Here is a 14,761-nt window from a genome sequence, read left to right as displayed (position 1 = left end):
TCCCAAAGCCCCTCCTGCGTTGGCTTGGCTGTGTGCTTAGGGTTGTTGTCCTGTTGAGAAGGTGAACCGTCGCCGCAGTTTGTGGTCTTGCATGTTTTCATCAAGGATCTCTCTGTAGTTTACCTGGCATCCTCCATACGGTGAAGCGTGGTGGCAGCATCATGCTGTGGGGATATTTTTCAGCAGTAGGGACTTGAAGACTAGTTGGGATCGAGGGAAGGATGAACGGAGTAAACTACAGAGAGATCCTTGATGAAAACATGCAAGACCACAAACTGCGGCGACGGTTCACCTTCTCAACAGGACAACAACCCTAAGCACACAGCCAAGCCAACGCAGGAGGGGCTTTGGGACAAGTCTCTGATTGTCCTTGAGTGGCCCAGCCAGAGTCCGGACTTCAACCCGATTGAACATCTCTGGAGAGACCTGAAAATAGCTGTGACACCTGGAATTCAGGTCAAAGAGTTAAATCTTGGTTTCATCAGACCAGAGAATCTTGTTTTCATCATCTGAGAGTCCTTGAGGTGCCTTTTGGCAAACTCCAAGTGGGCTGTCATGTGCCATTTACTGAGGGGTGGCTTTCGTCTGACCACTCTATCATAAAGGCCTGATTGGTGCAGTGCTGCAGAGATGGTTGTCCTTCTGGAAGGTTCTCCCATCTCCACAGAGGAACTCTAGAGCTCTAGAGCTGTCAGAGTGACCATCGGGTACTTGGTCACCTCCCTGACCAAGGCCCTTCTCCCCTGATTGCTCAGTTTGGCCAGGCAGTCAGCTCTAGGAAGAGTCTTGGTGGGTCCAAACATCTTCCATTTAAGATTGGAGGCCACTGTGTTCTTGGGGACCTTCATGCTGCAGAATTGTTTTGGTACTCTTCTCAAGTCTCATAGCAAAGGGTCTGAATACTTATGTAAATAAGGTATCTGTTTTTTGTTTGTAATAAATTAGCAAAAATGTCTAACAACCTGTTTTCGTTTTGTCATTATGGGATATTGTGTGTAGATGTATGTGGATTTTAGAATAAGCCTGTAAAGTAACAAAATGTGGAAAAAGTCACAGGGTCTGAATACTTCACGAAGGCACTGTACATGCTACAGACCCTAGTGAGTAATCCCAACCCCACTTTGACACCGGCACAAATAATTGTTTTTCCTGTACAGTGCTATATTTGTACCGCATAGTATCTTTATAACGCTGTATGTCCACCAGAAGCACATGCGCTTTGCCGTATGTTGTTTTTGCCGTATGTCTAGCCTGCATTTTCAGTACTTGACGCACATGTGCTTTGCAAGGCTGCAGAAAGGTTTGCAGCATGGAGAAGGTTATTTTCATTGTCTCTGGGTTCCGTGCTGTGTTCGACCAAAGCACCGTTTGCTACCGGGCCCTCCATGCTAAAAATGCTGCATGGAGACACATTGCCAATAAGATTGGATTACCTAGTCAGTTGAATGTGAAATAATTAGCTGAAAAGTGGAAGCTAGGTGCTGTCAATTTTTTTGCTAAGCTATCTAGCGAAGTGGTTAGCTTTTTAGTTAGATACCTAGCTAACTGGCTTGACTGTTTATGAACTTCCGTTTGTACCAACACACAGTCATGCGACGCACAAGTTAAAAATATTGAACGCATGTGGTACATAGATTGCACCACAACCTAGTGTGGTATCCCCAACCTAGCGTTGCGTACTGCTTCATTGACAATTCATGGTGGATATGAGGCTTGAGGATTAAGCCAATATGTAATGCATATACAGTGATTTGCATTGGGGGCATTTATTTGACCTTGGAACATGTTTTAAAACCCACATTTAATGCAAATGTCAATTAGATATGAACAAATAAATCAAGGGGTCGGAATACTTTATTTTTACTATATTCTACATTGTAAAATACTAGTGAAGACATCAAAACTATGAAATAACAGATATGGAATCATGTAGTAACCCAAAAAGTGTTTAACAAATCAAAATATATTTCATATGAGATTCTTCAAAGTAGCCACCCTTTGCCTTGATGACAGCTTTGCACACTCTTGGCCTTCTCTCAACCAGCTTCATGAGGTAGTCACCTAGAATGCATTTATATTAACAGCTGTGCCTGGTTAAAAGTCAATTTGTGGAATTTCTTTCCTTCTTAAATGCATTTGAGCCAATTAGTTGTGTTGTGACAAGGGAGGGTTGGTATACTCTTAGCGCTAGGGGTCAGATATATATATTTTTTTTAATAACGTGCCCAACGTAAACGGACATTTTCTCTGGCCCAGATCGTAGAATATGCATATAATTTACAGATTAGGATAGAAAACACTCCAAAGTTTCCAAAACTGTCAAAAATATTGTCTGTGAGTAAAACAATACTTTTTCTGCATGCGAAAACCTGAGAAAAAGTAACCCGGAAGTGATCTTTTTTTTTTTTATATCTGTGTTTCTTGACCTTCACTTGTGATTGCATGATTATAAATATTTTTAGTAATATTTTTTAATCTGATACGTCTGGAAATTTCCATCTTCCTTTCAGGACCGGAACGAGGCTGTAGTTTTCTCAGCATAACGCGCAACCCAAATGGCGGTTTTTGGTGATAAAAGTAATATTTATCAAACAAAAATAACATTTGTTGTGTAACTGGGAGTCTCGTGAGTGGAAACATCCGAAGATTATCAAAGGTAAGCGATTAATTTCATTGCTTTTCTGACTTTCGTGACCAAGCTAATCAAGCTAATATAAGGCTAGCTTGTTGTAGCATTGAAAGCTACACTCACAAAAGCTTGGATTTCTTTCGCTGTAAAGTATATTTTCAAAATCTGACACGATAGGTGGATTAACAACAAGCTACGGTGTGTTTTGGTATATTTCACTTGTGATTGCAATTCTAGCGGTTGTTTAGGAAAGTGAACCCGTATTCGGTATCCGTAGCGCAGAGAAGTTTTAATGGTAAAAGACCAGGTCCATATTATGGCAAGAACACCTCAAATAAGCAAAGACAGTCCATCCTTACTTTTAGACATGAAGTTCAGTCAATCTGGAAAATTTCAAGAACTTTGAAAGTTTCTTCAAGTGCTGTCGCAAAAACCATCAAGTGCAATTATGAAACTGGCTCTCATGAGGACCGCCACAGGAAAGGAAGATCCAGAGTTACCTCTGCTGCAGAGGAAAGGTTCATTAGAGTTACCACCCTCAGAAATTGCAGCCCAAATAAATGCTTCACAGAGTTCAAGTAACAGACATCTCAACATCAACTGTTCAGAGGAGACTGCGTGAATCAGGCTTTTATTGCCGAATTGCTGCAAAGAAACCACTACTAAAAGGACACCAATAAGATTACACCAATTAGGCCAAGAAACACGAGCAATGGACATTTAACCGGTGGGAATCTGTCCTTTGGTCTGATGAGTCCAAATTGGAGATTGGTCCCAACCGCCGTGTCTTTGTGAGACGCAGAGTAGATGAACGGATGATCTCCATATGTGTGGTTCCCACCGTGAAGCATGGAGGTGGTGGTGTGATGGTGCTTTGCTGGTGACACTGCATTCTGCAGCGATATGCCATCCCATCTGGTTTGTGCTTAGTGGGACTATCACTTTTCAACAGGACAATTACCCAACACACCTCCAGGCTCTGTAAAGGGCTATTTGAACAAGAAGGAGAGGGATGGAGGGTTGCATTAGATGACCTGGCCTTCACAATTACCAGACCTCAAACCAATTGAGATGGTTTGGGTTGAGTTGGACGGCAGTGTGAAGGAAAAGCAGCCAAGAAGTGCTCAGCATATGTGGGAACTCCTTCAAGACTCTTGGAAAAGCATTCCAGGTGAAGCTGGTTGAGAGAATGCAAAGCTGTCTTCAAGGAAAGGGTGGCTACTTTGAAGAATTTGTATTACACTTTTTGGGTTACTACATGATTCCATGTGTTATTTCATAGTTTTGATGTCTTCACTATTATTCTACAATGTAGAAAATAGTCAAAATAAAGACCCTTGAATGAGTAGGTGTCCAAGCTTTTGACTTGTACCGTATATACAGTGCATTCGGAAAGTATTCAGACACCTTCCCTTTTTCCACATTTTGTTACATTACAGCCTTATTCTAAAATGGATTAATCAAAATCCTCATGAAACTACACACAATACCCCATAATGACAAAGTGAAAACATTTGTATTTTTAATTTTCACAAATTTACAAAAAAAAATATATACAATGAACAAAAATATAAACGCAACTTGTAAAGTGTTGGTCCCATGTTTCATGAGCTGAAATAAAAAGATCCCAGAAATGTTCCACATGCACAAAAAGCTTACTTCTCTCAAATTGTGTGCACAAATTTGTTTACATCCCTGTTATTGAGCATTTCTCTTTTGCCAAGATAATCCATCCACCTTACAGGTGTAGCATATCAAAAAGCCGATTAAACAGCATGATCATTACACAGATGCACCTTGTGCTGGGAACAATAAAAAGCCACTCTAAAATGTGCAGTTTTGTCACACAACACAACGCCACAGATATCTGAAGTTCTGAGGGAGTGTGCAATTGGCATGCTGACTGCAGGAATGTCCACCAGAGCTGTTGACATATAATTTAATGTCCATTTCTCTACCATAAGCAGCCTCCAACATCGTTTTAGATAATTTGTCAGTATGTCCAACCGGCCTCACACCCAAATACCACGTGTATTGCGTTGTGTGGGCGAGTTGTTTGCTGATGTCAACGTTGTGAACAGAGTGCCCCACGGTGGCAGTGGGATTACGGTATGAGCAGGCATAAGCTACAGACAACGAACACAATTGCATTTTATCGATGGCAATTTGATTGCACAGAGATACCGTGACAAGATCTTGAGGCTCATTGTCGTGCCATTCATCTGCCGCCATTACCTCATGTTTCAGCATGATAATGCACGGCCCCATGTCGCAAGGATCTGTACACAATTCCTGGAAGCTGAAAATGTCCCAGTTCTTCCATGGCCTGCATACTCACCAGACATGTCACCCACTGAGCATGTTTGGGATGCTCTGGATCGACAGGGTGTTCCAGTTCCCACAAAAATATCCAGCAACTTCGCACAGCCATTGAAGAGGAGTGGGACAACATTCCACAGACCACAAACAGCCTGATCAACTCTATGGGAAGGAGATATGTTGCGCTGCATGACACAAACGGTCACACCAGATACGGACTGGTTTTCTGATTCACTCTCCTACATTTTTTAAATGTATCTGTGACCAACAGATGCATATCTGTATTCCCAATCATGTGAAATCCATAGATTAGGGCCTATGGAATTTATTTAAATTGCCTGATTTCCTTATATGAACTGTAACTCAGTAAAATATTTTAGATTGTTCCATGTTGTTCAGTATAATTTCCAGGAATTAAACTAATCGCCTATAGAACCCATAACCTGTATCAATAAGCACCTCATAGGGACTAATCACCCAATTTATTACTCTCACCCTGGGGAGATTGATATACTCCTTGAACCCCGTGAACACCATGGAATGCAGGGTAACAGAGGAGGCTTTAAACATGGACAAGCTTCCAAACTAAGTTGTGCTTCCATGAGACTGTATAACCTGGGTGAAACCCAGCCCCTGGGGGAGGGGCTCATCGGTCGCTCAGACCCATGATAAGGCCCCTCGCTCAGGGGTTACCCGAGCCAAGTGCCCGGAGGATGCTTTGTCATCATAGGTGCCCGCAAGCCCCGCTTTCTCCATTCCCTCCAACTCCAGAAATTGGAAATAGGAAAGAGATTGACATAACGCCGGGGGAAAGCGAGTAAGCCGGAAGTTATGCATGCTAGCCGACGTTAGCCATGATGAGGCTTCTAGTCTAAGCTGGGCTAGCTAGCCTCTGACTGCAGCACGGCCCATTTAGAATAACCAAGCGACTTAATGCTAGCTACGTATACTAAACAAGACCGCTAGCCAATAAAATTCACCATTAGTTAGCTACTGTAGCATGCTATGCAACACTTGTTAGCTAGCCTGGTCTCAAAAGTCCACTTAGGTGGGACCCGGACCCTTCTGAGAAGAGAGGAAATCGGTGCTTACCTAAGGCAGACACTGGCGGCGGGGGAATACCCACAGAACATGGTCGCCCTCGCTCTTTGAGTAGCCTACCGTAACCGGCAACAGAGCGCAAAGGAGCCGGGAGACATTCGATGACCAATGACCCAATCCACAGTGCCAGCCGTCCCATAATCTCACACATAAACTGACTGAGAGCAGCCCGAGCATGCACTGAGCTGAGAAGTATAAGAAAACAACGTGAGTATCTTTTCATTCATGGTGGCACGATCTCGAACTCGAACCCAGCTTGTTAACCTTTGGCGTTTCGGTCACATTAGCCATCTTACTTATTGCTATAGCCAGGCCAAGCAATTAGAAGAATAACTAACTGTTCATGATTAGGAATCTTATTAGCACCATACAAACTTCAGTACACAACGTCCAGGGGGTGAGCACACTCTACCATTAAGGGACCATTTAGCTGGCGCCACGTGAAACAATTGTTTGTTTTTGTAGAGTGAATCATTCCTGTTGACACTAAGGTGAAAAGTGGAATAATTGAAGGAATGAATCCGAGCTTCACGCTGATCACCTGTGGAAGGCGGGGCTTCCAGCGAGGCGCGGACTTCATTCACCTTGTCAGGCGCGATTGTAGAAAACACGCCCCCCTCAGAGAGAGAGAAACAGCTTAATGGGAGCTCTCATATCTTTCAACATGTGTTTTTTTACAAAAGGATAGATTTGGAGTTAGATAAACTTGGATTTTTCAGCAGGTACATATGCAGAATGCTACTCTAAACAGCATGGCCTTCGCTCCAGATCAGAACTCTAAACCTACAACCTCATTTTAAACCAAAATTAACCGGAGAGATTACCGCTTCCAAGGGATCCTTTTTCCAAGCTATACAGAGGATGCTCTAGCAAACAAACAGCAGAGACCCGAGGACACCATTCCAACCTGGAACTGAGCTCCCAGGCTTGAAAGGACAGACCAGATACAAATTCAATTACCACTAAGGTGTGAAGTAAAAGGGCTTTTGGCCCAACAAGCATCCTCTGAAGCCCCCTCCTGCTGTTCAAGGACCATTCACTGGCATTTTCTACAAGAAATCTGCCTCTAGAAATTAAAGCTTCTTCCAAATGGGTGTGACACAAACCTGCTGCACTGCTGCTTGGATTCCACCTGGCGATCTGTTCACCGTCTGCCCTGTCCTGTCTCCCCCTGTCTGGTACAGGTACCTCCACCACACTCACCCCTCTCTCCCGAGCTTTCGCTCGCCTCCAGCACACACGCACTGTTGGGGCAAGTGACTCTGAACTTACAATGGCTAGCCCCAAGTCGATAATATATCTTAGGGATCGGCGTCCCGTCAACGGGACAGTTGTAAATCATGCAGCGCCTTGTGTCACGATCGCAGATTTTAGAGAAACAACAAATCTCTGTACATATAAAAGTGTCTTATATCGTCTGAAAGCTTAAATTCTTGTTAATATAACTGCACTGTCTAATTTACAGTAGCTATTACTACGAAAAAATGCCATGCTATTGTTTGAGGAGAGCTCCTAACAACAAAACACTTTTTTTCACTGCGATAGGTTTGATAAATTCACCTCTGAAGGTGAAATGTGTAATTACATTTCGAAATCTTGCTCTGATTTATCATCCAAAGGGTCCCAGAGGTAACATGAAGTGTCGTTTTGTTAGATAACATCCTTTTTCATATCCTAAAAAGGTCCATATAGCATGCACAATTGATTTTGTATTTCCACTTGTTCAATTTGCAAAGAAAGGAATCTGTGAAAATCTCACCGTAAACGTTGTTTCAACGAGTCAAATCACGTTCCTATGTATTCCTCAGAGATCGTAGAACGTAACTAGATTTCACTATATATCATTAGGGGTGTAGTATATCCTATAGGACACCATATTTGGTCAGAGAACAGTCAGAGAGCGACGCCTTCATGGCACGCCGATGACACGGGTGGTCTTGAACGACTCTAACTTTGTCAAATAAGCACCAATCGGTGTCAAGCTAGCTAGATAGCCAATGAGCTGGGCTTTACGGGAGTATCCGGAAACCCTGTGTCTGTCGCAAAATGTAGGAGCTAACCTTTTGCGACAGCATGCCTTTTCCTTTTGGACAAAAATTATAAGAATATTCAGAGTTATGAAGTTATGAAAACTGGTTGTTTTGTAAATGTTGAACTTATAATATGGCTACTAATACTGGAAAAGCTAAATCAAAGTCCAAGTATACAGATTTGACGATATTCTTGCAGAAAAATGTAATATGAATGTCTCCTTCACGATTTGCCCATATGTACCTGGGTGACTTCACACTAATTGTCATGGAGAATGCTCAAACTTCAAGTTATCCGTCTGAAACTTTGCACATACACTGCTGCCATCTTGTGGACACCATCGGAATTACAACCCGAGTGATGGCTAGAACTGAGACCTTTCTCTTGCATTTCAAAGACGGTGATAGAAGAAAAAAAACGTTTGTTTTTTTCTTTGTATTTTCTTCTACCAGATTTATTGTGTTATATTCTCCTACATTAAATTCACATTTCCACAAACTTCAAAGTGTTTCCTTTCAAATGGTACCAATAATATATATATCCTTGCTTCAGGGCCTGAGCTACAGGCAGTTAGATTTGGTATGTCATTTTAGGCGAAATTAAAAAAAGAAAAGGGGGGCTTCTTTTTATAACCTTTTTCGGCAAGACATATCTTCCAAAGGTGGGGGGGTGGCAATCTTGACCAAGGATCACCTTCAGTGCTCGGTTGTCTCTACCAAGTCTGTCCCCAAACAATTTGATTTGCTTGTTTTAAGCATTAAACTAAGCTCTCTCCTGGCCCCTTACACTAAGTCTGAATTTGTCCTGCTAGGTGACCTAAACTGGTACATGCTTAAATCCACCTGACCAGGTCTCAACATTTAGCTAGTTTATTTTGGTAGTGGCCACAGATACCTTGGAGTCATTCCAGAACCCCCCTCCTCCTATTTGAATTTATACCCGATTCCTATCTTCTATTTGCACTGTCACGTTCCTGACCTTATTTCCTTTGTTTAGTCTTTGTTTAGTTGGTCAGGACGTGAGCTGGGTGGGTATATTCTATGTGTTGTGTCTCATTGGTTTAGGTGTGTCTGATTGGCCTGATATGGTTCTCAATCAGAGGCAGGTGTTTTACGTTGTCTCTGATTGGGAACCATATTTAGGTAGGCTGTGTTCACTGTTTGTTTGTGGGTGATTGTTCCTGTTCATTGCGTTCTTTGTTTTTCTAGGTTCACATGTTCAGGTCTGTAGCGTCGTTGGTTTCATTCTGTTTATTGTTTTGTTCGTGTTTAATAGTGTTCCAATAAATATGGAAACGTACCACGCTGTGATTTGGTCCTCCTCTCTTCCACCTAACGATGAGCGTTACAGAATCACCCACCACAAAAGGACCAAGCAGCGTGGTAACGGGCAGCAACAGCAGCAGCAGCAGCGGCCGAAATCTCAGGACTCCTGGACATGGGAGGAGATTTTAAACGGAGAAGGACCCTGGGCACAGGCTGGGGAATATCGCCGCCCCAAAGCTGAGCTGGAGGGAGCAAAAGCTGAGTGGCGACGATATGAGGAGGCAGCACGGCAGCGCGACAGGTACGAGAGGCAGCCCCAGAATTTCTTTGGGTGGGGGCTAAAGGGGAGTGTGGCTAAGCCAGGTAGCAGACCTGAGCTCACTCCTCGTGCTTATTATAAGCAGCGCCAGGCACCGTGTCATGCGGTTAAGCGCACGGTGTCGCCAGTGCGTGCCCATAGCCCGGTGCGCTATAGGGCAGCCCCCCGAAAGTGTCATGTGAGTGTGGGCATCCAGCCAGGGCGTAGTGTGCCTGCTCAGCGTGTCTGGTCTCCAGTACGCCGTTTCGGTCCAGGGTATCCTGCGCCGGCTCTGCGTGCTGGGTCTCCGGGGCGCTGGGAGGGTGCAGTGCGTCCTATGCCTGCGCTCCGCTCGTGCCGGGCAAATGTGGGAGTGGAGTCTAAGGGAGAGGTGCGTGTAGTAGGCACTAGATCTCCAGTGCTCACCCACAGCCCGGTTCAACCTGTGCCTGCACTCTGGATGGTCCGGACTAGAGTAGTATTCCAGCCTGGGGGAGTGGTGCCAAGGCTGCGCACCAGAGCTCCAGTGCTCCCCCACAGCCCGGTCCTTCAGGTGCCTCCTCCTAACACCAAGCCTCCTGTAGGTCTCCCCAGCCTGGTGGGTCCTGTGGCAGCCCCACGCACCAGGCTGTCTCTCCGTCTCCTCCCTACAGGTGTGCCCGTCTGCCCATGGCCGTCTGAGCTGTCCGTCTGCCCAGCGCCGCCTGCGCTGTCCGTCTGCCCAGCGTCGCCTGCGCTGTCCGTCTGCCCAGCGTCGCCTGAGCTGCCCGTCTGTGCTGAGCCTTCAAAGCCGCCCGTCTGTCCTGAGCCTTCAAAGCCGCCCGTCTGTCCTGAGCCTTCAGAGCCGTCCGTCAGTCAGGAGCCGCTAGAGCCGTCCGTCAGTCAGGAGCCGCTAGAGCCGTCCGTCAGTCAGGAGCCGCCAGAGCCGCCCGCCAGCCAGGAGCCGCCAGAGCCGCCAGCCAGCCAGAACCTACCAGAGTCGTCAGCCAGCCAGGACCTGCCAGAGCCGTCAGTCAGCCATGAACTGCTAGAGCCGTCAGTCAGCCATGACCTGCCAGAGCCGTCAGTCAGCCATGACCTGCCAGAGCCGTCAGTCAGCCATGACCTGCCAGAGCCGTCAGTCAGCCATGACCTGCCAGAGCCGTCAGTCAGCCATGACCTGCCAGAGCCGTCAGTCAGTCCGGAGCTGCCAGAGCCGTCAGTCAGTCCGGAGCTGCCCCTCAGACCGGAACTGCCCCTCAGTCCGGAGCTGCCCCTCTGTCCAGAGGCGCCCATCAGTACAGTGGGGTTATTTTGGTGGGTCGTCAATAGGAGGAGGCCACGGAAGCGGGGATTAACTATGGTGGGGGCGGGGCCACGTCCAGCGCCAGAGCCGCCACCGTGGACAAATGCCCACCCAGACCCTCCCCTATAGGTTCAGGTTTTGCGGCCGGAGTCCGCACCTGGGGGGTGGGGGGTGGGGGGGGGGGGGGGGGGGGGGGGGTACTGTCACGTTCCTGACCTTATTTCCTTTGTTTAGTCTTTGTTTAGTTGGTCAGGACGTGAGCTGGGTGGGTATATTCTATGTGTTGTGTCTCATTGGTTTAGGTTTTTTTCCCGCACCATTGGTTAGAGCCTGTAAGTAAGCATTTCACTGTAAGGTCTACACCTGTTGTATTCAGTGCATGTGACAAATAACATTTGATTTAGATTTTTTTAATTGACAAAGAATATAACTTCTCAAACACAAGTTAAGTGAAATGGTCAGTCTGAGTCCTTCGCAGAGGTTAATCCCACGAAGGATCACAGTCATCACCTTAAAACTCCTGAGTGACGCAGCGGTCTAAGGCACTGCATCTCAGTGCAAGAGGCGTCACTATAGTACATGGTTCGAATCCAGGCTGTATCACATCCGGCCGTGATTGGGAGTCCCATAGGGCGGCGCACAATTGGCCCAGCGTCGTCCGGGTTTGGCCGGAGTAGGCCGTCATTGTAAATAAGAATTTGTTCTTAACTGACTTGCCTAGTTAATTAAAAAAAGCATTTGTACTATTTGCAGTTGCACTTAAACTGATCAACCAAATGCATTTGCTCTCTGTCTCTCTGATACATATTTCCACCCACAACTTACTTATTTTCACCAGGTTATGCTTTTAGCCATGGCTAAATCAAAGTTAGCAAATAATGATGCATCTCTTCTCTGTCCTCACAGCTCCCACAGGCCCTTGTGTATGAGGATGCAGTGCAGGTGGACAGCACTGTTTGGCCCTGCAGAGCTTCACCTCAAGCAAAGGCTCTTTGTGCTCAATTCCCTCATAGATCGGGCGTGTGAAGAGAAGTGATACATTGAGGATGATGTCTTCACTGCCAAAAAGTTATACTCCCATGAGCAGGAACTAATCGTGGAGGCCGTACAACATTACACAGAGAAAGATCGATTTTGTCTTGGGGCAAGAACTGTCCTTGTTCAGAAGGGCTTTTGGCAGGGCAGTGGCAGAAACGTTGAAGTGGAGGACATTGAGGAAGTGGATGAGGATGATGACTATTATGACGACAATGATAGCGATTACGATGACAACGATGGTGATATTGATTGAGGGATAGATTAATGAGGCTGAGAGTGAGGCGGCGGGGGGGGGGGGGGGGGGGGGGTCTGCCTTGTCTATTTGTTGTTAGTTTTTTAGTATTTTTAACATGTCCATTCTGTTTTAATTTAGGTAATTGTATTCCTTGTCTTTGTTTTAAAATGTTATGTTTCATTGCTCTTTTTCGGTTAAAAGAAGCACTAAGGATCTGTGGACATTTCTGTTTAATTGTTAGATGCAATTACAGGCCATTGTTGCAAGTAATTTACCATTTATGTCATGGTGAGGGGAACCTGAAGTGTGCCTGGTATACCACAACCTGAGTCTAATGGAATAGACAGGTTTGCTTCCTCCAATGTATTGTATTTTAAATGTACCTGTTAGTTGTGGAGTTTGTAAATATCAATTTAGATTATTTTGTAAATATTGTAATTTGAACATCTAGATCACCATTATCATCTTTAAATAAAATAGTTCTGCACCTGATCCTGCCACATTTAACGGTCCAAAAATGGGTTTAGCAACTAAGGATTCTGGCTTTAAGGGTTAAGTATGTAGCCTACAGCGAAACCAATTTAGAGATCAAGCCTTGTAGACTTGTAATGTCTGATAAATTTACTTTGCTGGGGAGAGGACACTCAAGGCCATGATGTGGTCGAGGTGGCACATTTAATAAATAATTATTCTAAACAAACCACAAAGGGGTTAGAACTTCCGGTCGCCGCCGCAGAACACGATGCAACGTGAAACAGGCAGTTGTAGTTCTTCACAGAAACGTGGCCATTTTTGTTTTGTACTCACAATCATGAAACACCCCTTAAACATATTATATGTTCTCGCTACAATGTAGGACTCTTAGTGGTCAATTTTATTTTTGATAAATAGGCCTATAGGCTTTTAGCTAGGGTTGAAAATGCTCGTCAGTAAACTTTCTAAACAGCTTGATTGTACTACTAGACACTTTTAATGATAAGAATAAGTATATATTTAATTGATCAGATGGGTTATGTCCACATGCCAAGGCAACAGGCTCTGGGCGAGTGCTTAAAACAAAGGTTTTCACTATCTGAACGCCTGAATCACTACATAGGCTAGGCTACGCAGTCATATACAGCATACATAGGTCTACAAGTTGTAGGTCATACGAGTTTTAGGTCAGAGGCATGGTGCCGTGAGGTGTTGCCTCACTTGAAGCTAACTGCTGCGTGCCTGAGTGACCCGCGATAGATGGTCATACAGAATTCACTTCTGAAATCTGACCTCTCTTACCTGCTGCGGATGAAACAGTTTTAGCGGAGACTGCATTCTCAGTTAATGCTGCATATGTCGGCTCAATCTAAAATGACCTTAAAATTTATATTGCGTATGTCTCAGCTGTGATTCTTTCGGAATTTTCTGATGAATCAATTCTTGTTGCTCTAACGCTGTTTCGCTGTTTCGTCACAACTATGTTATCGTATATGGATTGTTTTAAATAATGTATGTAACAAATAGGCTAACAACTGACATTGTTACAGAAACCAGAAGAGATGTGAACTACAAATATGGCACCGTTTTGTAGTTTCTCCTTACCCTATTAGTTTACAAATCATTAAAGTGTGGTTACAATTGACCTTTGGGGTCGCCACTGAGCCGCCCCCCGCTACAAAATACAAGAAAGATCTGGCTTGAGAAACACAGGGTTTTAAGGCATCAAAAGCTGAATAATAGGCAAAACAAGTATGTAAGTGTATATATAAAACCAAAATTATATCGACATTAGAGCCTCAAAAAAACAAAAATTATTTAGTCTTTATATCATATATGTGGACATTAAACCTCCTATAGCCTATACTGGCACATTATCATAGGCCCTATGTCTATTTAGGATATTGCTTGACAATGATGCACTGAATTCATTATCATGCAAATAGAGGGCCATGATTTGTGTTTTAACTTTTGATGATGTTTGCCAAGGACAAGTAGGGCTCAAGCAGATGGGTACATGTTCTCCACCCGCATAAATGACCTATAAGCTGCAGCGCCATATGATGCAAGCAGCCTACCACCATACGTTAGAACATAGCCTATATTAAAACCATGCAAATAAGTGTGTTGCCAAATAGATCAATGTCAAGTAGTAGTCTATAGAGCCCAAGCAGATATGCACCTATCGCATCCTTGCGCCTATAATAAACTCCACTATAAAGATGTGCTTATTCTTGTCTGTCGGTCATACCCATGCAAATTCATCAGGAGAAAGTAATACCACGGGAGGCGCCCGGCTGTAGCCTAGGCTTTAATGGTGCATCATTCAGCCCCTCCAAAATGCCCCAATTCAGTTGACATACCCCTCACGCAGGTCCAATGTCAGAATCACAATTTAAATTTCAAAATGCAACATTCTCATACATTTATGATTTTTTCTCATTAAGAGACATTCACTAAGAGGCTATAAGTTGTTCAGTCCAATGTGCTGCGCTAACATATTAACATCATGCCATGTGACTATACTGTAGCCTACATCTATAGTCTACTGTAAAATCATATGCTGCTTTAGGCTAAATACTATAGT

This window comes from Salvelinus namaycush, chromosome 22 (genome assembly GCF_016432855.1).
Source record: "Salvelinus namaycush isolate Seneca chromosome 22, SaNama_1.0, whole genome shotgun sequence".
Lineage (NCBI taxonomy): Eukaryota > Metazoa > Chordata > Actinopteri > Salmoniformes > Salmonidae > Salvelinus > Salvelinus namaycush.
Note: the sequence above shows the minus strand (reverse complement) of the source record.